Genomic DNA, 27,707 nt, shown 5'->3' with positions numbered 1-27,707 from the left:
GCAAACAAACATTAAAGGAGCCATTATCTGTATTTTTTAACTAAAGCTATTATCTGCCTGCTATCATTGGTTTTGGGTCTATCCACAGTTTGCTACCATCACTCTGGATTTGTGCATGCACTCCTTACATAATCTCACTATGTTTTATTCCTATGCATGCCAGTTATTGTACACGATGGAAAAGATCATGTAGAGCAAAAGAGACGAGCCTTGCATGGCAATAAAATTTCATGCAGACGTCGTTCCATGGTGGGCGCAAAGGCAGCCCCCCCTCCACCCATTTCAGATCGTAATCAAGAGGAAGATAACTGTTCTGAGGGGGATTCAGAAGAAGAAGACCACTCCTATTTACCCCATGAGGTCTTCGCTCTAACTTGGCATGCTGATGTTGGTAATATCATGCATATGGTGCCTTGCATTGCTTACTGTATACATTAAAGATGTCATCTGCTTAGTTTAGACATGCTTTGTGTCAATGACATCTGTTTAGTTTCTTTATCGTATATGTGAATCATGCAATGCCATCTTGTCTAGCCAGGCATCATATATGTGAATTTTGCAATGCCACCCTGGTTAGCCAGTCATCTTATATGTGAATTATATCATGCCATCATTTTTTATTATGTGTTAAATTTGTCAACAATTTTAGTACATTCAATTACTCTTCCTGTGCATCAGCCATTCGGCACGGTCATGGAAAAATCTAGAGTGGAAACAAGGTCTTCAGAGCAGACAATGCTATCTGACGAAGCGCATGTCATGCTGGTTACCGATAGCTCCTCAGAGGAGGATTCAGAGACAGATGACCAGTCATATCCCCCCCCGAGGTGCATGCCCTAACTTGGCAGGGTTATGTTGCTCATATCATGCGCATGGTATCTTACATTGCCGTGTCATTTGCTTAGTTTAGACATGCTTTGTGTGAATGCCACCTGTTTAGTGTCTAATTACCATATATGTGAATTATGCAATGCCATCTTGTTGCAAGACATTATATATGTGAATTATGCAATGTTATCTTGTTGCAAGGCGTTATGTATGTGAATTATGCAATGCCATACTATTTAGGCAAGCGTCATATATGTGAATTATATCATGCCGTCCTTTTTTTGTATTTCTCATTGCTTTTGTCGACAATGTTTGTATATTCAACTGCTCTTCCTGTGCATCAGCCATTTGAATTGGTGATGGAGAAATCTGGAGTGAAAACAAGGTCTTCAGAGCAGACAATGCTACCTGCTGAAGCAGATATCTTGCTGGTTACAGATAGCTCTTCAGAGGAGGATTCAGAGGCAGATGACCAGTCCTATTATCCCCCTGAGGTGTATTCTCAAACTTGGCAGGGTTATATTACTCATATAATGCATATGTTGTATTGCAATGCTTAGTTTTTACATCATATACACAATATTGAATGCCATCTCCTTAGTTGACACATCATATATGCGATTGCCCTCTGCTCACTTCCTTAGTATATAAATCATATATTTGAATTATGTCATCCATGATGTTTACATAGACATCATGTATCTGAATTATGGCATGCCAACCCATTTTCTAAAGACATAATATAGTTATATCATCTCATCTTGTTTACATAGTCATCATATTTTAAATTATGTCATTCTATCCGTGAATTATATCATGTCATCATGTTTCCATCGACGGCATGTTTGTGATGTATGGCATGCCAACCACTTTAATAGACACATCGTATAGTTATATCATGTCATCCTATTTACATAGTCATCATATTTTGAAGTATGTCATTCTATCCTGTTTAGTTAGCCATCATACATGTGAAATTGTGTCATGCTATCCTGTTTAATTAGCCATCATATATGTGAAATTATGTCCTGCTATTCTGTTTGCTTAGACAACATAAATGTGAATTATTTCATGCCCTGTTTTCTTCCCTACTATACATTGCACCTTTCTATCTTACAATGTCTGTACATTCAATTACTTTCTTGTTTATCAGCCATTTTAATTGGAGGGAGTGATGGCAGTATCTGTGGGAGTAAAAACACGGTCTTTAGAAAAGATCGTGCTACCTGTCGATGCAGATAGAACCACGGTTGTACTTGCCCAAGAACCAGCCCCACCACACATAACCCACACTCATGCAGATTGTACCCCTACCTAGTTGGACAGAGAACCAGCTACACCCCTTCTAACCCCAACCCCAGCAGATAGACACCCAGTTCCCGTTGACACAGCACCATCTCCACCACAGAGCACCCAAACACGAGCAGTTAGTAAGGCAACTGCAGTGCCCAAATCACGAGGACCACCACTCCGAACCCGAAGTCAACGCTTAAACCAGAAGAAGAATTGTTCTCAGGTCAGGTTCCGTAGCTATGGTTCATACTACTTTGCTCTTGCATCACTGTATTTACTGATGCCAACTAATTTCAAATTTGAAGGATGCAATTAAAACTCCAATGGCGCAACAGGTATGTTTTAAACTTGTGTCTTCAACGTGTTTGGCTGTTTGCTGTTGTAACTTGTTCTATGTTGATTTTAGTTTCAATTGAATAAACAGTTATGTTCTCATGCCATGCACATTACAAGTGTTGTTATTGCTGTGTAGTTTCCCACACTTATATTCTGTCTATGCTGCTTTGTCTTAAATAGATATGATTCAAACTGTATCTATCTTGATTTGGCAACATAAACTAGAATGATATAGACCATACAGTGACCATACTACATAGATATATGTTTGTTTCATGGTGTTATCCTGTCCACCTTACTACCAAACTGGTTTACCAAAATGAGTTTCATATACTACATTATAAACCTGAGATGTGTTTGTTTGTTTCTCTTTTAGAACACGGATAAAATATTGGAGAAGAGTACCCTATTATGCAATGGTAAAGGAAGTAATGCAGATAAGGTTCAAGATAGTGAGACATCCCTGTTGGTCTCCAAGAAAGCTGATAAAAACTATATTGAAGACACTGAGACAACCCCAAAGTCCTGTCTTGATGTAGTGTTCGAGTTACTGGCTACCACTGCTGGCACCAGCTCTTCGAACTCGTTGCCTGAATTAGTTCAGCTTCTTGAGTCTCAACTTCAAGTTGAAAGACATCGATCAGATGTTATGCGTCAGGAAGCCGAAGGACTGAGGAAGTCCCTACAGAATTCAGATGCATACTTTCTGATGCAACAGCAAGCGCTGGAGGACTTAAGCGCCAAACAAGAGAAAGTTAATAAGCTTACTAAGCATCTTGCCAGCATTATGGGTACCCAGGATATTGTTTCTTAAGCTCTTCTGAAGTGGTTTCAGTTCTGGACTTGTTTTGCTGCGGCGTTTATATGTTGCTATGTTCCCTATATTTGCACTGGTGGCGAACTTTGATGCCCAGTGGATGTAATATGTGTAATAGCCGTGATAGCCTAGTGTAAGTTGCTTGCTTATTTATTTCCTTGTTGTCTTGTTTATTTGTTTGCTTGTAGTCAGTGCAGTTCTTTTTCTGCGGTTTGCTAGTGGCTGCAATAACCTATTTTTAAAACTAGGTCACAATAACCATGGGCTAATATTTACTGTAGTGACACTGGGCCTCCTATGGGCTGTAGAAACAGTGGGCCTTCTACGGGCCGTATAAACAGTGGGCCTTCTACGGGCCGTAGAAATAGTGGGCCTTCTACGGGCTGTAGAAACAATGGGCCTTCTACGGGTCGTAGAAACAATGGGCCTTCTACGGGCCGCATCATCAATGGGCCTTATACGGGTTGTATGATCGATTGGCCAAACATGGGCTAAACAGACCACATTCTGGCCGTAAACGGGCTAGAGTTGGAATCATCCGTTCATGGGACGACCATAACGGGCCATCGTTAATAGGCCGTATTTGATGACGCTATGAAAACGGCCCAACATATTAACGGACCACAAACGGGCCGACTGTAACCACGGGCTGAATTTGGCCCACAAGCAGAAAATGACAGTAACGGGCCGTAAGTAAACAAATGCTGGAAAATAGCCCAAGAATAAATGGGCTCTAAGAAGGTCGAAAGATAACATGGGCTGGAAATGGCCCAACGGAATAACGGACCGTTAATGGGTATAAAGTGATACACTGTTCTTTACAGGCCAGTTTCACCACGGGCCGTTAATGGGTGTAAAGTGATACACTGTTCATTACGGGCCAGTTTCACCACGGGCCATTAATAGGCCAAGAGTTAGATAGGGCCTCATATGGGCCGAAAGATGTCATGGGCCATACATGGGCCAGAAGTGAAAACGGGCTGGAATCATATTGGATGGCCCAGATGACGCTACTGGGCCTAATTCGAATAGGGCATAACGGGCCTTAGGTTAGCGGGCTGTAAATGGGCTATATGCGAACAGGCCATTAACAGGCTTTCCATGGGCCGTCCCGCCACCTTTTGACCAAGTCAAACGGGCCAGCCTTTTCACAGGAATGGGCCTCTATTGGGTCGTGCAACGTGTCGACGTATCATAGGCGCCTTCTGTCCAATGAGTGGATGACATATGTCCCAACGATGAGCCGACACATGTTTCCTCCAGCCAATGATGATTTTACACGTGGAAAATCCCCATTGGTCGGGGCTGTTAACGGGTTATCGGATCCAAAACCATACCCGATAGCTTAACGGTGTTCCGTTACGGTGGATGCCACGTGTCGGTCACCCTTGACGAAAGCACTTCTGTGATGCGCAATTTATTGTCATGGAAGTGGACACTTCCGTGATGATAATTTTGGTAATGTCATGTAACACTTCTACGACAGCACAGGTATGACTATCTTGATTCTGTCATAAAATCGTCATGGATGTACATGCATGACAGAAAATGCGACCTACTGTGACAAACACGTATCATCACGGAAGTGTATCTTTTGTAGTGTTTGGGTATCCTATGAAGACACATTTCTCCGATTTGGGTTCGAGCTTATCAGATTGAAGCTTTTTCACATAAGCATCGCAACGCCAAACTTTAAGAAACGACAACTTTGGTTTCTTGCCAAACCATAGTTCATAAGGCGTCATCTCAACGGATTTAGATGGTGCCCTATTTAACGTGAATGCAGCCATCTCTAAAGCATAACCCCAAAGCGATAGCGGTAAATCAGTAAGAGACATCATAGATCGCACCATATCTAGTAAAGTATAATTACGACGTTCGGACACACCATTGCGCTATGGTGTTCCGGGTGGCGTGAGTTGCGAAACTATTCCGCATTGTTTCAAATGAAGACCAAACTCGTAACTCAAATATTCTCCTCCATCATCAGATTGTAGAAACTTTATTTTCTTGTTACGATGATTTTCCCCTTCACTCTGAAATTCTTTGAACTTTTCAAATGTTTCAGACTTGTGTTTCATCAAGTAGATATACCCATATCTGCTCAAATCATCTGTGAAGGTGAGAAAATAACGATACCCGTCGCGAGCCTCTATATTCATAGGACCACATACATTAGTATGTATGATTTCCAAAAAATCTGTTGCTCGCTCCATTGTTCCAGAGAACGGTGTTTTAGTCATCTTGCCCATGAGGCATGGTTCGCAAGTACCAAGTGATTCATAATCAATTGATTCCAAAAGTCCATCAGAATGGAGTTTCTTCATGCGCTTTATGCCAATACGACCTAAACGGCAGTGCCACAAATAAGTTGCACTATCATTATCAACTCTACATCTTTTGGCTTCAATATTATGAATATGTGTATGACTACTATCGAGATTCATCAAGAATAGACCACTCTTCAAGGGTGCATGACCATAAAAGATATTACTCATATAAATAGAACAACCATTATTCTGAGATTTAAATGAATAACCGTCTCACATTAAACATGATCCAGACATAATGTTCATGCTCAACACTGGCACCAAATAACAATTATTTACGTCTAAAACTAATCCCGAAGGTAGATGTAGAGGTAGTGTGCCGACCGCTATCACATCGACTTTGGAACCATTTCCCACGCGCATTGTCACCTCGTCCTTAGCCAATCTTCGCTTAATCTGTAGTCCCTGTTTCGAGTTGCAAATGTTAGCAACTGAACCAGTATCAAATACCCAGGCACTACTGCGAGCATTAGTAAGGTACACATCAATAACATGTATATCATATATAACTTTGTTCACCTTGCCATCCTTCTTATCCGCCAAATACTTGGGGCAGTTCCGCTTCCAGTGACGAGTCCCTTTGCAGTAGAAGCACTCAGTCTCGGGCTTAGGTCCAGACTTGGGCTTCTTCACTTGAGCAGCAACTTGCTTGCCGTTCTTCTTGAAGTTCCCCTTCTTCCCTTTACCCTTTTTCTTTAAACTGGTGGTCTTGTTGACCATCAACACTTGATGCTCCTTCTTCATTTCTACCTCCGCAGCCTTTAGCATTGTGAAGAGCTCGGGAATCGTCTTATCCATCCCTTGCATATTATAGTTCATCACGAAGCTCTTGTAGCTTGGTGGCAGTGATTGAAGAACTCTATAAATGACACTATCATCAGCAAGATTAACTCCCAATTGAGTCAAGTGCTTGTGGTACCCAGACATTCTGAGTATATGTTCACCGACAGAACTATTCTCCTCCATCTTGCATCTGTAGAATTTAATGGAGACTTTATATCTCTCAATCCGGGCATTTGCTTGAAATATTAACTTTAACTCCTGGAATATCTCATATGCTCCATGACGTTTAAAACGTCGTTGAAGTCCCGGTTCTAAGCCGTATAGCATGGCACACTAAACTATCGAGTAGTCATCAACACGCGACTGCCAGGCATTCACAATGTCTGCAGTTGCCGGCGTGGGTGGTACACCTAGCGGTGCTTCCAGGACGTAATTCTTCTGTGCAGCAATGAGGATAATCCTCAAGTTATGGAACAGGTCCATGTAGTTTCTACCATCATCTTTCCTCTTAGCTTTCTCTAGGAACACATTAAAATTCAACAGAACAACAGCACGGGCCATCTACCTACAACAACATAGACATGAAAAATACTATCAGGTACTAAGTTCATGATAAATTAAAGTTCAATTAATCAAATTACTTAAGAACTCACACTTAGATAGACATCCCTCTAATCATCTAAGTGATCACGTGATCCACATCAACTAAACCATGTCCGATCATCATGTGAGATGGAGTAGTTTTCAATGGTGAACATCACTACGTTGATTGATGTCTACTAAACAACCTTCTTCTTGTAGACGTTGTTGGGCCTCCAAGTGCAGAGGTTTGTAGGACAGTAGCAAATTTCCCTCAAGTGGATGACCTATGGTTTATCAATCCGTGGGAGACGTCAGATGAAGATGGTCTCTCTCAAGCAATCCTGCAACCAAATAACAAAGAGTCTCTTGGGTCCCCAACACACCCAATACAATGGTAAATTGTATAGGTGCACTAGTTCGGCGAAGAGATGGTGATACAAGTGCAATATGGATGGTAGATATAGGTATTTGTAATCTGAAAATATAAAAACAGCAAGGTAGCAAGTGGTAAAAGTGGGCGTAAACGGTATTGCAATGCTAGGAAACAAGGCCTAGGGTTCATACTTTCACTAGTGCAAATTCTCTCAACAATAATAACATGATTGGATCATATAACTATCCCTCAACATGCAACAAAGAGTCACTCCAAAGTCACTAATAGCGGAGAACAAACGAAGAGATTATTGTAGGGTACGAAACCACCTCAAAGTTATCCTTTCTGATCGATCTATTCAAGAGTCCGTAGTAAAATAACACGAAGCTATTCTTTCCATTCGATCTATCATAGAGTTCGTACTAGAATAACACCTTAAGACACAAATCAACCAAAACACTAATGTCACAAGATACTCCAATGTCACCTCAAGTATTCGTGGGTATGATTATACGATATGCATCACACAATCTCAGATTCATCTATTCAACCAACACAAAGAACTTCAAAGAGTGCCCCAAAGTTTCTACCGGAGAGTCAAGACGAAAATTTGTGCCAACCCCTATGCATAAGTTCACGGGGTCACGGAACTCGCAAGTTTATCACCAAAACATACATCAAGTGGATCACGTGATATCCCATTGTCACCACAGATAAGCATATGCAAGACATACATCAAGTGTTCTCAAATCCTTAAAGACTCAATCCGATAAGGCAACTTCAAAGGGAAAACTCAATCCATTACAAGAGAGTAGAGGGGGAGAAACATCATAATATCCAACTATAATAGCAAAGCTCGCGATACATCAAGATCGTTCCGAATCAAGAACACGAGAGAGAGAGAGAGAGATCAAACACATAGCTACTGGTACATACCCTTAGCCCCGAAGGAGAACTACTCCCTCCTCATCATGGAGAGCACCGGGATGATGAAGATGGCCACCGGATGGCCACCGGAGAGGGATCCCCCCCTCCGGCAGGGTGCCGGAACGGGTCTAGATTTGTTTTCGGTGGCTACGGAGGCTTCTGGCGGCGGAACTCCTGATCAAGGTTATGTTCTGGAGGTTTTAGTATATATAAGAGGTTTTGGCGTCGATAACAAGTGAGGGGGGGTCTCCGGGCTGTCCACGAGGTAGGGAGGCGCGCCCCCCACCCTCGTGGGCAGCCCGAGACTCTTCTGTCCCAACTCTTTTACTACATGGCCTTCTTTTGGTCCAAAAATAAGTTTCATAAAGTTTCAGGTCAATTGGACTCCGTTTGATTTTCCTTTTCTGTAAAACTCAAAAACAAGGAAAAAACAGAAACTGGCACTGGGCTCTAGGTTAATAGGTTAGTCCCAAAAATCATATAAAATAGCATATAAATGCATATAAAACATTCAAGGTTGATAATATAATAGCATGGAACAATCAAAAATTATAGATACGTTGGAGATGTATCAAGCATCCCCAAGCTTAATTCATGCTCATGCTCGAGTACGTAAATGATAAAAACAAATATTTTTATGTGGAATGCTACCTAACATATTTATCAATGTAACTTTATTGTGGCAAGAATATTCAGATCCAAAAGATTCAAGACAAAAGTTTAATATTGACATAAAAATAATAATACTTCAAGCATATTAACTAGGCAATTACGTCTTCTCAAAATAACTAGCCAAAGAAAGTTCATCCCTACAAAATCATATAGTTTGGTCATGCTCCATTTTCGTCACACAAGAATTCTCTCATCATACACAACCCCGATGACAAGCCAAGCAATTGTTTCATACTTTAGTAATCTCAAACTTTTTTTCAACTTTCACGCAATATATGAGCGTGAGCCATGGATATAGCACTATGGGTGGAATAGAATATGATGATGGAGGTTATGTGGAGAAGACAAAAAAGGAGAAAGTCTCACATCAACGAGGCTAATCAACGGGCTAGGGAGATGCCCATCAATTGATGTCAATGCAAGGAGTAGGGATTGCCATGCAACGGATGCACTAGAGCTATAAATGTATGAAAGCTCAACAAAAGAAACTAAGTGGGTGTGCATCCAACTTGCTTGCTCATGAAGACCTAGGGCATTTGAGGAAGACAATTGTTGGAATATACAACCCAAGTTCTATGATGAAAAATTCCCACTAGTGTATGAAAGTGACAAAACAAGAGACTCTCTATCATAAAGATCATGGTGCTACTTTGAAGCACAAGTGTGGAAAAAGGATAGTAGCATTGTCCCTTCTTATTTTATATATACTTTTTATTTTATTTTATTTGGCCTTTCTTTTTTTTATTTGGCCTTTCTTTATTTTCCTTTTTTCGGGGAAATGCTCTATGATGATGATCATCACACTTCTATTTATTTACAACTCAAAGATTACAACTCAATACTAGAACAAAATATGACTCTATATGAATGCCTCTGGCGGTGTACCGGGATGGGTAATGAATCAAGAGTGACATGTATGATAAATTATGCATGGTGGCCTTGCCACAAATATGATGTAAACTACATGATCATGCAAGGCAATATGACAATGATGATGTGTGTCATGATGAACAGAACGGTGGAAAGTTGCATGGCAATATATCTCGGAATGGCTATGGAAATGCCATAATAGGTAGGTATGATGGCTGTTTTGAGGAAGATATAAGGAGGTTTATGTGTGATAGAGCGTATCATATCACGGGGTTTGGATGCACCGACGAAGTTTGCACCAACTCTCGAGGTGAGAAAGGGCAATGCACGGTACCGAAGAGGCTAGCAATGATGGAAGGGTGAGAGTGCGTATAATCCATGGTCTCAACATTAGTCATAAAGAACTCACATACTTATTGCAAAAATCTACAAGTCATCAAAAACCAAGCACTACGTGCGTGCTCCTAGGGGGATAGATTGGTAGGAAAATACCATCGCTCGTCCCCGACCGCTACTCATAAGGAGGACAATCAAAGAAACACCTCATCTTCAAATTTGTCACACAATGTTTACCATATGTGCATGCTACGGGACTTGCAAACTCTAACACAAGTATTCCTCAAATTCACAACTACTCAACTAGCATGACTCTGGTATCACCATCTTCATATCTCAAAACAATCATCAAGTATCAAACTTCTCATAGTATTCAATGCACTCTATATGAAAGTTTTTATTATACCCATCTTGGAAGCCCATCATATTAGGACTAGTTTCATAACCAAAGCAAACTACCATGCTGTTCTAAAAGACTCTCAAAATAATATAAGTGAAGCATGAGAGTTCATCTATTTCTTCAAAATAAAACCACCGCCGTGCTCTAAATGGATGTAAGTGAAGCACTAGAGCAAATGACAAACTACTCCGAAAGATATAAGTGAAGATCAATGAGTAGTCGAATAATTATGCAACTATGTGAAGACTCTCTAACATTTAATAATTTCAGATCTTGGTATTTTATTCAAATAGAAAGCAAAACAAAATAAAATAAAATGACGCTCCAAGCAAAACACATATCATGTGGTGAATAAAAGTATAGCCTCAAGTAAAGTTACCGATGAACGAAGACGAAAGAGGGGATGACATCCGGGGCATACCCAATAACAAAGAGTCTCTTGGGTCCCCAACACACCCAATACAATGGTAAATTGCATAGGTGCACTAGTTCGGCAAAGAGATGGTGATACAAGTGCAATATGGATGGTAGATATAGGTATTTGTAATCTAAAAATATAAAAACAGTAAGGCAAGTGGTAAAAGTGAGCGTAAACGGTATTGCAATGCTAGGAAACAAGGCCTAGGGTTCATACTTTCACTAGTGCAAGTTCTCTCAACAATAATAACATACTTGGATGATATAACTATCCCTCAACATGCAACAAAGAGTCACTCCAAAGTCACTAATAGCGGAGAACAAACAAAGAGATTATTGTAGGGTACAAAACCACCTCAAAGTTATCCTTTCTGATCGATCTATTCAAGAGTCCGTAGTAAAAATAACAGGAAGCTATTCTTTCCGTTCGATCTATCATAGAGTTCGTACTACAATAACACCTTAAGACACAAATCAACCAAAACCCTAATGTCACCTAGATACTCCAATGTCACCTCAAGTATCCATGGTATGATTATACGATATGCATCACACAATCTCACATTCATCTATTCAACCAACACAAAGAACTTCAAAGAGTGCCCCAAAGTTTCTACCGGAGAGTCAAGATGAAAATGTGTGCCAACCCCTATGCATAAGTTCACGAGGTCACAGAACTCGCAAGTTGATCACCAAAACATACATCAAGTGGATCACGTGATATCCTATTGTCACCACTGATAAGCACATGCAAGACATACATCAAGTGTTCTCAAATCCTTAAAGACTCAATCCGATAAGATAACTTCAAAGGGAAAACTCAATCCATTACATGAGAGTAGAGGGGGAGAAACATGATCCAACTATAATAGCAAAGCTCGCGATACATCAAGATCGTTCCGAATCAAGAACACGAGAGAGAGAGAGAGATCAAACACATAGCTACTGGTACATACCCTCAGCCCCGAAGGAGAACTACTCCCTCCTCATCATGGAGAGCGCCGGGATGATGAAGATGGCCATCGGAGAGGGATCCCCCTCCGGCAGGGTGCCGGAACGGGTCTAGATTGGTTTTCAGTGACTACAGAGGCTTTTGGCGGCGGAACTCCCTATCTAGGTTATGTTTTGGAGGTTTCAGTATATATAAGAGGTTTTGGCGTCGAGAACAAGTCAGGGGGGGTCTCCGGGCTGTCCACGAGGTAGGGAGGCGCGCCCAGGGGGTGGGCGCGCCCCCCACCTTCGTGGGCAGCTCGGGACTCTTCTGGCCCAACTCTTTTACCCCATGGCCTTCTTCTGGTCCAAAAATAAGTTCCGTGAAGTTTTTGGTCAATTGGACTCCGTTTGATTTTCCTTTTTTGTAAAACTCAAAAAGAGGAAATAACAGAAACTGGCACTGGGCTCTAGGTTAATATGTTAGTGCCAAAAATCATATAAAACAACATATAAATGCATATAAAACATCCAAGGTTGATAATATAATAGCATGGAACAATCAAAAATTGTAGATACGTTGGAGACGTATCATTGATCATATCTACTGTATGATTCACGATCGACCTTTTGGTCTCCGGTGTTTCGAGGCCATATCTGCATATGCTAGGCTCGTCAAGTTTAACCCAAGTATTCTGCGTGTGCAAAACTGGCTTGCACCCATTGTATGTGAACGTAGAGCTTATCACATCCGATCATCACGTGGTGTCTCGGCACAACGAACTTTCGCAACGGTGCATACTCAGGGAGAACACTTATACCTTGAAATTTAGTGAGAGGTCATCTTATAATGCTACCGTCGATCTAAGCAAAATAAGATGCATAAAAGATAAACATCACATGCAATCAATATAAGTGATATGATATGGCCATCATCATCTTGTGCCTGTGATCTCTATCTCCAAAGCACCATCATGATCACCATTGTCACCGGCTTGACACCTTGATCTCCATCAAAGCATCATTGTTGCTACGTCAACTATTGCCTACACGACTATCGCTACCGCTTAGTGATAAAGTAAAGCAATTACATGGCGATTGCATTTCATACAATAAAGCGACAACCATATGGCTCCTGCCAGTTGTCGATAACTGTGTTACAAAACATGATCATCTCATACAATAAAATTAAGCACCATGTCTTGACCATATCACATCACAACATGCCCTGGAAAAACAAGTTAGACGTACTCTACTTTGTTGTTGCAAGTTTTACGTGGCTGCTATGGGCTGAGCAAGAACCGTTCTGACCTACTCATCAAAAACCACAACACGGTATAGTGAATGCTTTTTGATCTTCAGAAAGAACCCTATTCATTGAATCCGATTCAACTAAAGCTGGAGAAACAGACACCCACTAGCCACCTGTGTGCGAAGCACGTCGGTAGAACCAGTCTCGCGTAAGCATACGCGTAATGTCGGTTTGGGCCGCTTCATCCAACAATGCCGCTGAATCAAGAATCAACTAGTGACGGCAAGCAATATGTATATACCCACGCCCACAACTCCTTTGTGTTCTACTCGTGCATATGACATCTACGCATAAACCTGGCTCGGATGCCACTGTTGGGGAACGCCGTAATTTCAAAAAAAATCCTATGCACACGCAAGATCATGGTGATGCATAGCAACGAGAGGGGAGAGTGTCATCCACGTACCCTCGTAGACCGTAGGCAGAAGCGTTATGACAACGTGGTTGATGTAGTCGTACGTCTTCACAATCGATCGATCTTAGTACCGAACGTACGACACCTCTGCGGTCTGCACACGTTCAGCTCGGTGACATCCCACGAACTCACAATCCAGTAGAGCTTCAAGGGAGAGTTCGGTCAGCACGACGGCGTGATGACGATGATGATGATGCTACCGGAATAGGGCTTCGCCTAAGCACCGCTACGATATAACCGAGGTGGATTATGGTGGAGGGGGGCACCGCACATGGCTAAAAGATCAATGATCAACTTGTGTGTCTAGGGGTGCCCCCTGGCCACGTATATAAAGGAGTGGAGGAGGGGGGAGGGTCGGTCCTCCTATGGAGCACCCTGGAGTAGTCCTACTCCCACCGTGAGTAGGATTCCTCCCCCTCCCCTAGTTGGACTAGAAGAGAAGGAAGGGGGAGAGGGGGAGGAAGGAAAGGGGGCGCCGCCCCCTCCTAGTCCAATTCGGACCAGAGGGAGAGGGGGCGCGGCCTGCCCTGGTCTCCTCTCTCTCTCTCCACTATGGCCCAATAAGGCCCATACATTTACCGGGGGGTTCCGGTAACCTCCCGGTACTCCGGTAAAATCCCGATTTCACCCGGAACTATTCTGATGTCCAAACATAGGCCTCCAATATATCGATCTTTATGTCTCGACCATTTTGAGACTCCTCGTCATGTCTGTGATCATATCCGGGACTCCAAACTACCTTCGGTACATCAAAACACATAAACTCATAATACCGATCGTCACCGAACGTTAAGCGTGCGAACCCTACGGGTTCGAGAACTATGTAGACATGACCGAGACATGTCTCCGGTCAATAACCAATAGAGGAACCTGGATGCTCATATTGGCTCCTACATATTCTACGAAGATCTTTATCGGTCAAACCGCATAACGGTATACGTTGTTCCCTTTGTCATCGGTATGTTAGCTGCCCGAGATTCGATCGTCGGTATCTCAATACCTAGTTCAATCTCGTTACCGGCAAGTCTCTTTACTCGTTCCATAATGCTACATCCCGTAACTAACTCATTAGCTACATTGTTTGCAAGGCTTATTGTGATGTGCATTACCGAGAGGGCCCAGAGATACCTCTCCGACAGTCGGAGTGACAAATCCTAATCTCGATCTATGCCAACTCAGCAAGTACCATCGGAGACACCTGTAGAACACCTTTATAATCACCCAGTTACGTTGTGACATTTGGTAGCACACAAAGTGTTCCTTCGGTACTCGGGAGTTGCATAATCTGATAGTCATAGGAACATGTATAAGTCATGAAGAAAGCAATAGCAACAAACTAAATGATCATCGTGCTAAGCTAACGGATGGGTCAAGTCAATCACATCATTCTCTAATGATGTGATCCCGTTAATCAAATGACAACTCATGTCTATGGTTAGGAAACATAACCATCTTTGATTCAACGAGCTAGTCAAGTAGAGGCAAACTAGTGACACTCTGTTTGTCTATGTATTCACACATGTACTAAATTTCCGGTTAATACAATTCTAGCACGAATAATAAACATTTATCATGATATAAGGAAATATAAATAACAACTTTATTATTGCCTCTAGGGCATATTTCCTTCAGTCGGAGCATGATTTATTTTTTGATTGTCTTCCTTATGAGTGGCGGTCGAGGACGAGCGATGGTCTTTTCCTACCAATCTATCCCCCTAGGAGCATGCACGTAATACTTTGTTTCAATAACTAATAGATTTTTGCAATAAGTATGTGAGTTCTTTATGACTAATGTTGAGTCCATGGATTATACGCACTCTCACCCTTCCACCATTGCTAGCCTCTCTAATACCGCGCAACTTTCGCCGGTACCATAAACCCACCATATACCTTCCCCAAAACATCCACCATACCTACCTATTATGGCATTTCCATAGCCATTCCGAGATATATTGCCATGTAACTTTCCACCGTTCCGTTTATTATGACACGCTCCATCATTGTCATATTGCTTTGCATGATCATGTAGTTGACATCATATTTGTGGCAAAGCCACCTTCATAATTCTTCCATACATGTCACTCTTGATTAATTGCACATCCCAGTACACCACCGGAGGCATTCACATAGATTTATATTTTGTTCTAAGTATTGAGTTGTAATTCTGGAGTTGTAAGTAAATAAAAGTGTGATGATCATCATTATTAGAGCATTGTCCCAGTGAGGAAAGGATGATGGAGACTATGATTCCCCCACAAGTCGGGATGAGACTCCGGACGAAAAATAAAAAAAGCGAAAAAAAGAGGCCATAAAAAAGAAAAAAACAGCCCAAATAAAAAATAAAAAAATGAGAGAAAAAGAGAGAAGGGGCATTGCTACTATCCTTTTACCACACTTGTGCTTCAAAGTAGCACCATGATCTTCATGATAGAGAGTCTCCTATGTTTTCACTTTCATATACTAGTGGGAAATTTTCATTATAGAACTTGGCTTGTATATTCCAATGATGGGCTTCCTCAAAATGCCCTAGGTCTTCGTGAGCAAGCGAGTTGGATGCACACCCTCTTAGTTTCTTTTTGAGCTTTCATACACTTATATCTCTAGTGCATCCATTTCATGGCAATCCCTACTCACTCACATTGATATCTATTGATGGGCATATCCATAGCCCATTGATAAGCCTAGTTGATGTGAGACTATCTTCTCCTTTTTGTCTTCTCCACAAGCACCATTCTATTCCACCTATAGTGCTATGTCCATGGCTCACGCTCATGTATTGCGTGAAGATTGAAAAGGTTTGAGAACATCAAAGTATGAAAAATTTGCTTGGCTTGTCATCGGGGTTGTGCATGATTTAAATATTTTGTGTGATGAAGATACAGCATAGCCAGACTATATGATTTTGTAGGGATAGCTATATTTGGCCATGTTATTTTGAGAAGACATGATTGCTTTGTTAGTAAGCTTGAAGTATTATTATTTTCATGTCAATATTAAACTTTTGTCTTCAATCTTTCGGATCTGAATATTCATGCCACAATAAAGAAAATTACATTGATAATTATGTTAGGTACCATTCCACATCAAAAATTATGTTTTTATCATTTACCTACTCGAGGACGAGCAGGAATTAAGCTTGGGGATGCTTGATACGTCTCCAACATATCTATATTTTTTTATTGTTCCATGCTATTATATTATCCATCTAGGATGCTTTATATACATTTATATGCTATTTTATACGATTTTTGGGACTAACCTATTAACACAGAGCCAAATTGTGGGGACCCCGACTCATAAGTCGTGATCACCGAATGCACGTGTACAGTGATCCCAGAGATCAATGCTCACTGAAGACACAGAGGCTGAATAACAAGAGTCTTACATCCATACATATCGTATTACACAAATTATGACCATTTTGGTCAAGTCTTACATAGATAAAGCCACAAGGGCTGAATACCAAATAAACTTAAGCAGCGGAAATCTTCGTCGATAAGTAGAACCCATGCCATCTGCCTTAACCCTACAGGCATTCTGACTGGGAAACGTCCTAGTTCACATGTTCGTCTTCAAAGAACTCTTCTTCGAACTCTTGTTCTTCCATGCCTGGCCAATTAAATAACTAGTGGCAAGCCAATGAGTACTTTGAATGTACTCGCAAGCAACCCATGTTTTGGTTCAAGGTACAACAATGCATGATATAGGTAAATCTATGCGGAAAGCTAGTTTTGAGTGTAATGACATGTTCAACAACTTGCAAGACATGCAAAAGGAGAATTCAAGTAACCATGAGGGCAGGTTACAGATATCAACATAAATAGAGTGGGCATCAACCCAACTCAGTCATGTCAAGTCCCTTGACTTGACCCAAGTAGCTCTTCCCACTTATCCAAACACACACACTGGTTTGCAAACATGTGGACGTAGTTTAAGCAGCACCGCCCAACTGTCCTTGACCGTGGACACGGCTATTCGAATAGTTTTACACTCTGCCGAGGTTGCACACTTTACCCACAATATCCGGGGAGCTTCCGTGTCATCCACGACCTGCGGTACCTCAAGTACCCGGGGTAAGCACCCGATCACTATCTTTCCCTAGACGACACTAACATGGAGTCCACCCGATTGGTAGTAACCCCCGTGCCCAACATTTCACAACTTTAAAAATGGTGGAGCCTCGCTCCCATATTCATCACATACCACTGGCACGGGGTACCAACGGTGTGTCCAGTGCCCCATAAAAATGTTCTTGGCCGCCCTACCTGGCACGGCCCCATCTCGAGAGAGCGCGCCAACAACTCTCCCGTCACTAGTAATGTGGGCTCCAAGCTAGTATCGGCCTAGGTAATCAATAATGCCCTTTCCCATACAAGGGTAGAGTGGTTGTGCATGTAAAGTTGGGACAGTCGACAAATCTTAAATCTAATCCGCTTTTGAAAACAACACACACACTTGCCTCGGTATACCACTTTGTCATCAAGTGGTTACCCATCTCATTATCTCCCTCGGGCATAAGTGGCACCCGACGGGGTTTTGAAAAGTCTTTTGAAAATACCTTGTCTCCATCGCCATGCACATTCCCGTCCCTTTATGCGTAGCGACTACTTTAGCATCCTATCTACTCCCACCGACATAACCCTCATAAGAAGGTAGGGTCATGCACAATGCAAGTATCAACAAGGAGGAAATGGAGGCAACCCACCAAAGTGGCTACCATCTCATCATGATTCCGATGCAACAATAATAAAGTGCTATATGAAATGCATAAAAAGGGTTTCATAGGCATGGTCAAAGGGCTGCTTGCCTGGCTCAACAAAGTCTTCTGGGTCTTCAAAGTCTTCTGGTTCAACTCCTTCGTCAGCAACGCAATCTATCGTCGCAAAATAATAACGAGAAAATAAGGCAATAATAAAACAGAAAAACCAAAGTGCTCAGAAAAATGTCAACTCATTTTTATTAGATACTAGGTTGAAAACTAAGAAGGGGAAAATTCCTAGTTTTGGATTTGGAGTAGCAGAATAGGAGAAATGGGTTTTCAAAGGTTTATTTAAATGCTTAAAATCACATTTAAATATTTACAGTGAAGAAAAGGTTGTTGGATTTGAATGAAAGTTGCACCATAAATAGGTGGGATTATTAAAAGAATTTAGGAGTTGGAATTATTGCATTTGGATAAATAATTAATTCTGTGGAATTTTTGGAAAAGCCACAGAAAAGAAAAAGAAAAAGGGCACTGTGCCTGCCGGGCCAGAACAGCTGCGGGGCAGCAGGCCCAGCCAGCGGGCCGACCCAGCCGAGCCAGCGCACAGCGCGCGCGCCCGCCCATTTCAAACCTGACGGCCCGGGGCCTGCAGGACAGAGAGAGAGAGGGGCGCGGGAACGAGGGAGAGGATGACAGGCGGGGACCGCCTGTCATCACTAACCCGTGGACAGGGGGTCGCGGTGCTCACCGGCGATGATGCAGGCCACAGCGAGCTCTGGCGAGTGCGGGGATGGCTTCAGGGGGCTGCCGCACGTCGGTGGGTGGTGGACTTGGCCGGCGGGGGTGCCTGGTTCACCGGCGACGAGGAGCTGCGGCGGAGGAGCTTCGGGAGGCAGTGACTCCGGCCGTTTCCGGCAGCTACAGAGAGGGAGACAAGGGGGAATGATCAGTAGGGCGTTGTGGCTCCAGATCGGGGCAGAGGAGGAGCGGGGGAGGCCTGTACCTCGCGAACTCCGGCGAGCCGAGGCGGCGGAGCTCGAGCTCGATCTCGAGCTCGAGCGGCTCTGGGGACAAATAGGTGGTGCGGGAGGTGGATTAGGAGTATGGGGGAGCGACAGGGAGTGATAGAGAGGCTCGGGGTCGCCTTTTATAGGCTGGCCGAGGTCCACCGTAGGCACGGCCTACGGGTGTCCGCGGGATCGGCTCGGGTGTCTGTTAGAGAGGGAATGGAGGGCTCGGGGGTGTTCGTGAGAGTGGTTTAGGGTTCCAAGGAGAGAGAGGAGGAGCGGGGTGAGCTGCAGGCGGGCCATAGGAGCGGCGCGAGTATTGGCCGAACGGGGCGGTGTTCTGGCGCGAGCTACAGGAGAGAGAGGAAGGTGCGGGAGCAAGTGGGCGGCCTGCTGGCGTGGAGCGGACGTCAAGGGGCATCGACTGGCGCGCGGGGGAGGCTCGCGGTGGCCGGGAGGCGCGGCGTCAACGGTCGGGTGCACTGCCAGGCGCTCCAGAGCACAACTTTGGCCGGCATCCGCGGCTTTCCCGCGTTCGCGCGCGTCCACTTGCGTCTGGCAGCTGAAGGGGGCATGGGCAAAAGCTGGGGAGTGCGTTGGATGCTCTGAAAGGCTGAGAGGAGAGAGGGAGGCTGAGAGAGAGAGAGGAATCCACTGTCCAGAGAAGAAAAATGGGGTTCTCCCCCCTTCATCATTGCTTCCTCGGGCAGCAAAGCTCACAGGTGCTAGAGGGGGACTAGGAGGGTCGTGGTAGAAAGTTGAGCCTACAGAGATTAGTGGAAGAGGCCAAAAATGGGATTTTTGTAAAGTGGCAGAAGGTGTTTGATGCTGGTTTGGGCAAGTAGATGGTTTCCGTTTGCCATGAGACTCCACAGGGTGGAATGACACATATAATTAGGGTCTTCCACCAATTTTGAGCTTATTTGGGCAAAGTTGCCAATGCAACTTTTGTAAACCCTAGAAATTAGCAGAAATGAACTTGTGCAGATCTAGTTGATCAAATCATTTATCCTTGACGCACCACTTCGTGTAGTGGCCTCATTTGGTCATATGAACATGATCACAAAAGTTGGCGTCAAAGAGAGAAAGTTGGTAGTACAAAGTTGTTCAAATTTGATTCTGGTCAGAGAGGGTTTTGGTGCATTTTGGTGAACCAAACTGACCTTAATTGAGATGAGGATTTGCAAGGTGACCACAATATGCATTTGTGACTTGCTGGATTTTCCTTGGATTTTTATGAAAATATTTCCTGTAGAAATATTTCAAATCCTTGAAATGGGTAGAAATAGTTTTGGGAGGTTTTGTCCAATATTCTGAACATGACCATGTGTTGAAACTCCTATATATGGAAAATATATGTCCACTGAGTTTCCCTGATTTTTGTCAAATATTTTTGGAACATTAAAATAATTTTTCCCTATTAAAGACCATTTCTGGCCTTAAAAAAAGCTTTTAAATAAAATAGGAAAATAACTGTTAAAATTATATTTTTGTGGTTTATGGGAATCCTATATCTAATAGGTTTCAAATATACTCTTTGAAATATTTTTCATACCCCAAATCAAGTACTTGTAGTGCAAACCTCAACTCAGGGGTTTTTGGAAAACTAAATTTTGAAAATACTATTTGGCCAAATTATTTTTGTAGGAAAATACTATACTGTACTATACACATGGCATGATCATTGGGCAGAAGTTTGGGGCAAGGAGATGAAGTACAGAAGGTGGATTAGTTGACTTTAAAGAGCACTTGAAAAAAATCACTCAGAGAAAACCAACTCCAAAATAAAAGCCAAATAATGCAAAAGTTTTTGTTGGTCCATTTTTTTCATGTTTTAATAATGAAAATGACATGTTAGAAAATGCAGGGTGTGACAGACCTACCCCCCTTACAAGAATCTCGTCCCCGAGATTCCTAAACTAGGCTTTAAAGAGATACGGAAACTCGGATCTAAGGTAGTCATCACGTTCCCAGGTTGCTTCTGCTTCAGTGTGGTTGCTCCACTGGACCTTGAAGTACTTGATGGTGCGGCTTCGAGTGCGTCATTCAGCCTCGTCCAAAATACAGATGGGTCTCTCGCGGTAGGTCAAATCCGGCTGAAGGTCAATGGCTTGGTGATCGACGTCATTGTAAAGATCAGGTTTGTCTGGAACTTGGAGACACTTCCGGAGTTGTGACACATGGAATACGTTGTGCACATCGGATAGTTCAGGTGGCAGTTCCAACTGGTAAGCCACTTCTCCGCGTCGTGCAGTGATCTCGAAGGGGCCGATAAACCTTGGTGCGAGCTTTCCCTTAACGTGGAAACGCTTGGTTCCCTTAAGAGGAGTTACTCGCAGGTATACATGGTCTCCGACTTGGAAGTCTACTTGTCGGCGACGAGTGTCAGCATAGCTCTTCTGCCTCGACTTGGCAGTCTTTAGTTGCTCTCTGACTAGTTGAACTTGCTCTTCTGCTTCACGGAGGATATCGGGCCCAAATACTAGTCCTTCTCCGGTTTCTGACCAATTGAGGGGTGTGCGGCACTTCCGTCCGTATAACACCTCAAATGGTGCCATCTGAAGGCTTGACTGATAACTGTTGTTGTAGGAGAACTCGGCAAAAGGGAGGCAATCTTCCCACTTAGCTCCATATGCTAAGACACAGGATCGGAGCATGTCTTCGAGTATCTGATTCACTCGTTCTGTCTGACCTCCGGTCTGTGGGTGGAAGGCAGTGCTGAAGGACAACTTGGTCCCCATGGCCTCTTGGAACTTCTTCCAGAACCTTGAGGTAAACTGGGTTCCTCGATCTGACACAATCTCCTTGGGAATACCATGAAGACTTACGATTCTGTTGATGTATAGAGTCGCTAGCTGGTTGCCATCATAGGTAGTCTTCACAGGAATGAAATGGGCTACTTTAGTCAAATGATCGACTATGACCCAGATGGAGTCATGTCCCTTGTTTGACCTAGGTAGTCCAGTGATGAAATCCATTCCTACTTTATCCCATTTCCACTCGGGTACCTTGAGTGGTTGGAGCAATCCAGCAGGTCGCTGATATTCAGCTTTGACCCTTTGGCATACATCACACTTTGCAACATAGGTGGCAATCTCCCTTTTCATCCCGTGCCACCAAAATCTTTCCTTCAGGTCTTGATACATCTTGGTCCCTCTAGGATGGATGGAATACGGGGTGTCATGAGCTTCTTGCAAGATCAATTTCTTGAGCTCAATCTTATTGGGTACACAAATGCGATTCCCAAACCACACAATTCCTTGCTCATCCTCTGAGAATCCTAGGGCCTTGCCTGCCTTGATCTTCCTCTTGATGCCTTCAATACTTTCGTGTCCCTTCTGAGCTTCCTTAATATCATCCATCAGGGTAGGCTTGACTTCAAGGTTGGCTAAGAATCCTGGTGCAACCAGTTCCAACCCGAAGCTTTCAAGTTCTACATACAAGGCGGGTAACCTGTCCTTAAGCATAGCATTCAGGGAACAAGCCTTCCCGCTTAATGCATCTACTACCACATTAGCCTTTCCAGGGTGGTATTGAACACTAAGGTCATAATCCTTGATCAACTCTAGCCATCTTCTTTGTCTCATGTTCAATTCCTTCTGAGTGAAAATATACTTCAGACTTTTGTGATCCGTGTATATCTCACACCGCTTCCCTAGGAGGTAATGTCACCATGTTTTCAGGGCATGAACTACAGCTGCCAACTCGAGGTCATGAGTAGCATAGTTCTCTTCATGAGGCCGTAGTTTCCTTGAAAGGTAAGCTACGACTCTGCCCTCTTGCATCAGAACACCTCCCAGTCCGGTTCTTGACGCATCACAATATATCACAAACTCCTTGTGTATATCTGGTGTGGCCAGCACTGGGGCGGTGGTCAGTCTCTTCTTCAGCTCCTGGAAGCTCTCTTCACACTTCGGCATCCATTCAAACTTCTTGTCCTTCTTCAAGAGCTGAGTCATGGGTCGGGCAATGCTTGAGAATCCTTCAACGAACTTGCGGTAATATCCTACAAGTCCAAGGAAGCTTCTGACTTCCTTCACATTGCTTGGGGATTGCCATTCAGTTACGGCTTCAATCTTAGCGGGATCGACCGACAATCCTTCTTCGGTCAAAACATGACCCAAGAATCCAACTTCACGCAGCCAAAATTCGCACTTGCTGAACTTGGCATACAGTCGGTGCTCTCGAAGCTTGTCTAGGACCATCCTCAAGTGTTGCTCGTGCTCTTCTTCCGTCTTCGAGAAGACAAGAATGTCATCAATGAAGACAACGACAAACTTGTCCAAATATTCCATGAAGACCTTATTCATGAGATACATGAAGTAAGCTGGGGCATTAGTCAATCCAAAGGACATGACCATGCACTCATATAGGCCATATCTGGTTACGAATGCCGTCTTCGGAATATCTTGGGGTCTGATTTTCAGCTGGTAGTACCCAGATCTAAGGTCAACCTTGGAGAACACCTTGGCCCCATTGAGTTGATCAAACAGATCTTTAATCTTGGGAAGTGGATACTTGTTCTTGATTGTAACTTCATTGAGGGAGCGGTAGTCAATGCATAAGCGGATGGTACCATCCTTCTTTGCCACAAACAGAATAGGTGATCCCCAAGGGGAGGCACTAGGGCTGATAAATCCCTTCCTCAACTGCTCTTCCAGTTGCTTCTTCAACTCTGCTAACTCTTCCGAGCCCATTCTATAAGGCTTCTTATAGATGGGTCCAGCTCCGGGTATGAGCTCAATGATGAACTCAATGTCTCGGTCTGGAGGCATTCCCGATAGCTCATCAGGAAAGACATCGGGGTATTCACATACCACCGGCACTTGCTCCAATCCAACTTCAGTCAGACAGTTGACTTGGTTGGCTTGAGCAGAGGAGCGGTTGGAGGCAAATTTAACCTCGACTCCTTGGTCATTGGTTACAGTGATGGTCCGGTTGGCGCAATCTAACAAGCCTTGGTGCTTGATGAGCCAATTCATTCCTAAGATCACATCCAAGCCTTGTGATCTTAAGACGATAAGGTCTGCTAGGAAGTCTACCCCATTAATGACAATCCCAACTCCTTTACATCCTATCTTGGCTCTCATCTTTGCTCTGGGGGTTTGTACCACCATAGGGTTATTCAGGGGTGTAGGGGTCATGCCACTCTTTAATGCAAACTCATGGGTGACAAATTAATGCGTGGCTCCAGAATCAAACAAGACAGTTGCAGGTGCTGAGTTGACAAGGAATGTACCCAGCACAACGTCCGGGTCTTCCTAGGCTTCTTCTGCAGTGACATGATTCACACGACCCTTGCCATTGTTGGGCGGGTTGCGAGGAGCTTGGTTCCTTGGTGGCATTCCACGGCCTTGCCCTGGGTTCTACGCATTGGGGCGCGGGGCGTCGGGCTTCTTGTTGGGGCAATACTTGGAATAGTGTCCTGCCTGACCACATCCGAAGCAAGTGACTTGATTGGGGTTGCTGCCCTTGCTGGCATTGTTATTGGGGCTGTTGAAGGCTGGCCTGGGGTTGGCATACTGTTGAGGCTGATAGTTGGTGCGGGGTGCAGGGGCTCTTGGCTGCTGATAGGTTGGCTTGACCGGGACTGGCTGCCACGGGCGAGGTTTCTGGTTGCTGGAGCTACCCTTGTTGATCATCTTGCGCTTACAGCTATCATCCAAAGCACGTCGCTTGTCCTCAAGCATGAGTGCCTTGTTAACCAGATCAGGAAAGGTTGGGCAGTCACACACAACAAGCGAGTACTGCAGAGTCTGGTTAAGGCCTTCCATGAAGCGCTCTCTTTTGGCAGCATCAGTGCTGACATCCTCAGGAGCATACCTAGACAGAACACTGAATTTCTGCATGTACTCCTTGACAGTGCTACTTCCTTGCTTCAGGGCTCGGAACTCATGCTTCTTGATGGCCATGATTCCGGAAGGAATATGGGCCTTGCGGAATTCTGTCTTGAAGTCATTCCAAGTGATGTTTTGCCCAGCATGCATGACCTTGAATCCATCCCACCAAGCTTTGGCAGTTCCCCCGAGACAGTGGGCAGCATATGCCACCCTCTCACGGTCTTCAGTGCAGCCAACTAGTTCCAACAGATCCTCAATGGTGCGGACCCAGTCATCTGCATCCAGGGGTTCAGCAGTCTTGATGAAGGTGGGTGGTGCATGCTTCTTGAACTCTGCCAACGTGGAGCGTCCATTGCCGTTTCCCGCCGGCTGGCGGTTGATAGCCTGGGCAATCATTTGGAGGGCTGCAGTGTTGGCTTGGCGTTCCTCTCGGAAGGCTTGGAGAAGCTGAGCCATGTCCATGTTTGGAGGTGGTGGCGGTGGTGGAGCCTGCCCTTGGGTTTGGTCCCGACTAGCTCCTGCTCCGGCTTCTTGCTGCTGAGTAGAGGCACCAGTATGTGTTACAACAGGCATCCTGTTGGAGCGGTCAAGGTCTCATGATTGGGAAAGATGAGGGAAAGCAGTATAGATGGAATGCCTAGTGAGGGGGTGGGCGTGACACAATTTTAAGTTAAGCAAGGGCCAGAAGGGCCAAACTCATGCATTAAGACCAAATGGGTGATGTAGTCGTTTACAAGTTCCCGAAGGAAAGCACGTCTTCCATCAAAACAAGTTGAAAGCAAACATAACACAACATGGTTTCATTTGAACCATTACATGGACTCGACTTCGCACAAGGGGTACACGACCTATCCTACCTTAAGGGTTGCGGACTGGCCCATCCTAGTCCCGAACGGTGTCTAAGTGGTGGAATGCTCGGTCACATAGTCCGGCTCCTCTGGGTCTTCCTCCTCATCTTCATCTGTCTCAGTATCTTCGTCACTTGAGGGAATGGGGGAGTGGAGGAGCTGAACACGGTGCTGCTTCGCCGGTGGCACCATGAAGAGGTTGTGATATTCCTTCGCCGTCATACGGCGTGGCCGAGATGATCCCTTGGCATGCATAGCCTGTGGGGGTCGCCCGCCTCGATAGGCAACAACGGGCTGTCCAGGGGGTGCACCATCCTTCTTGATCCTGTCCGCCTTTGTCTGAGCTAGGCGGAGGAGTTCCTTGGTCTCATGGAGTTCCCTCCGAAGCTCCATCGACTCCGAGGCCAAGTGTTGTGCCAGACTATCAGCACACAAGCTAAAGTAGGTCTGGAAACGGAGGGGAAGCCCCTCGTCCATGGGTGGAGCTAGTGCGCTGCTCTCGTCATCACCCTCCTTACGATAAGGTAGGTAACGAGTGGCTGGCTCACTTGCCATTCCTGGCAGAAGATCTCGAAGGCGAGTCAGCGCCTTGAGTGCAGCAATCTCAACAGCAAGGAGCAGGGTCGCCATCTGTGGTCCTTCAAAGAACAAGCTCGTCGGAGAGTCGTTCGCCCTCACGACTACCTCCACGTGATACTCCTTCATGGTGCTGTCGATCCAGTGCTCGTGATAGGAGAAGGTGGGGGCTCGAGTGAACTGGCACTTCTTGAGGCTGTCCTCAAGGAGCACGAGAAATCCAGTGGTCAGGAAGTCCTCGGGTACGACGGCCATCTACAAAAGTGGAAAGGGAAGGGTCAATAGAGGAGATGCGACCCATGTTTGGGATATTACTAGAATGCGTAGGTATATAGGTAATTTTGGAGATAGTCTCACTCTAACTAACGTCCATGCTAACTAAGGTTTCCTACAGTCAGGATGGCTCTGATACCAGCTCTGTGGGGACCCCGACTCATAAGTCATGATCACCGAATGCACGTGTACAGTGATCCCAGAGATCAATGCTCACTGAACACACAGAGGCTGAATAACAAGAGTCTTACATCCATACATATCGTCTTACACAAATTATGACCATTTTGGTCAAGTCTTACATAGATAAAGCCACAAGGGCTGAATACCAAATAAACTTAAACGGTGGAAATCTTCGTCGATAAGTAGAACCCATGCCATCTGCCTTAACCCTACAGGCATTCTGACTGGGAAACGTCCTAGTTCGCATGTTCGTCTTCAAAGAACTCTTCTTCGAACTCCTGTTCTTCCATGCCTGGCCAATTAAATAACCAGTGGCAAGCCAATGAGTACTTTGAATGTACTCGCAAGCAACCCATGTTTTGGTTCAAGGTACAACAATGCATGATATAGGTAAATCTATGCGGAAAGCTAGTTTTGAGTGTAATGACATGTTCAACAACTTGCAAGACATGCAAAAGGAGAATTCAAGTAACCATGAGGGCAGGTTACAGATATCAACATAAATAGAGTGGGCATCAACCCAACTCAGTCATGTCAAGTCCCTTGACTTGACCCAAGTAGCTCTTCCCACTTATCCAAACACACACTGGTTTGCAAACATGTGGACGTAGTATAAGCAGCACCGCCCAACTGTCCTTGACCGTGGACACAG

The 27,707-nt window shown here is 44.2% G+C and overlaps 1 pseudogene; it reads right to left on the bottom strand.

Moving 5' to 3' along the window:
• Nucleotides 1-24,622: 24,622 nt before the first annotated feature.
• On the bottom strand, nucleotides 24,623-25,748 carry LOC147965646 (uncharacterized; annotated as a pseudogene).
• Nucleotides 25,749-27,707: the final 1,959 nt, after the last annotated feature.

Source organism: Triticum urartu, chromosome 6A, assembly GCF_056163025.1.
Source record: "Triticum urartu cultivar PI428250 chromosome 6A, HENAU_Tu73, whole genome shotgun sequence".
NCBI classification, from domain to species: domain Eukaryota; kingdom Viridiplantae; phylum Streptophyta; class Magnoliopsida; order Poales; family Poaceae; genus Triticum; species Triticum urartu.
The sequence above is the reverse complement of the archived record's forward strand: the minus strand, read 5'-3'. Positions and strand labels throughout refer to the sequence as shown.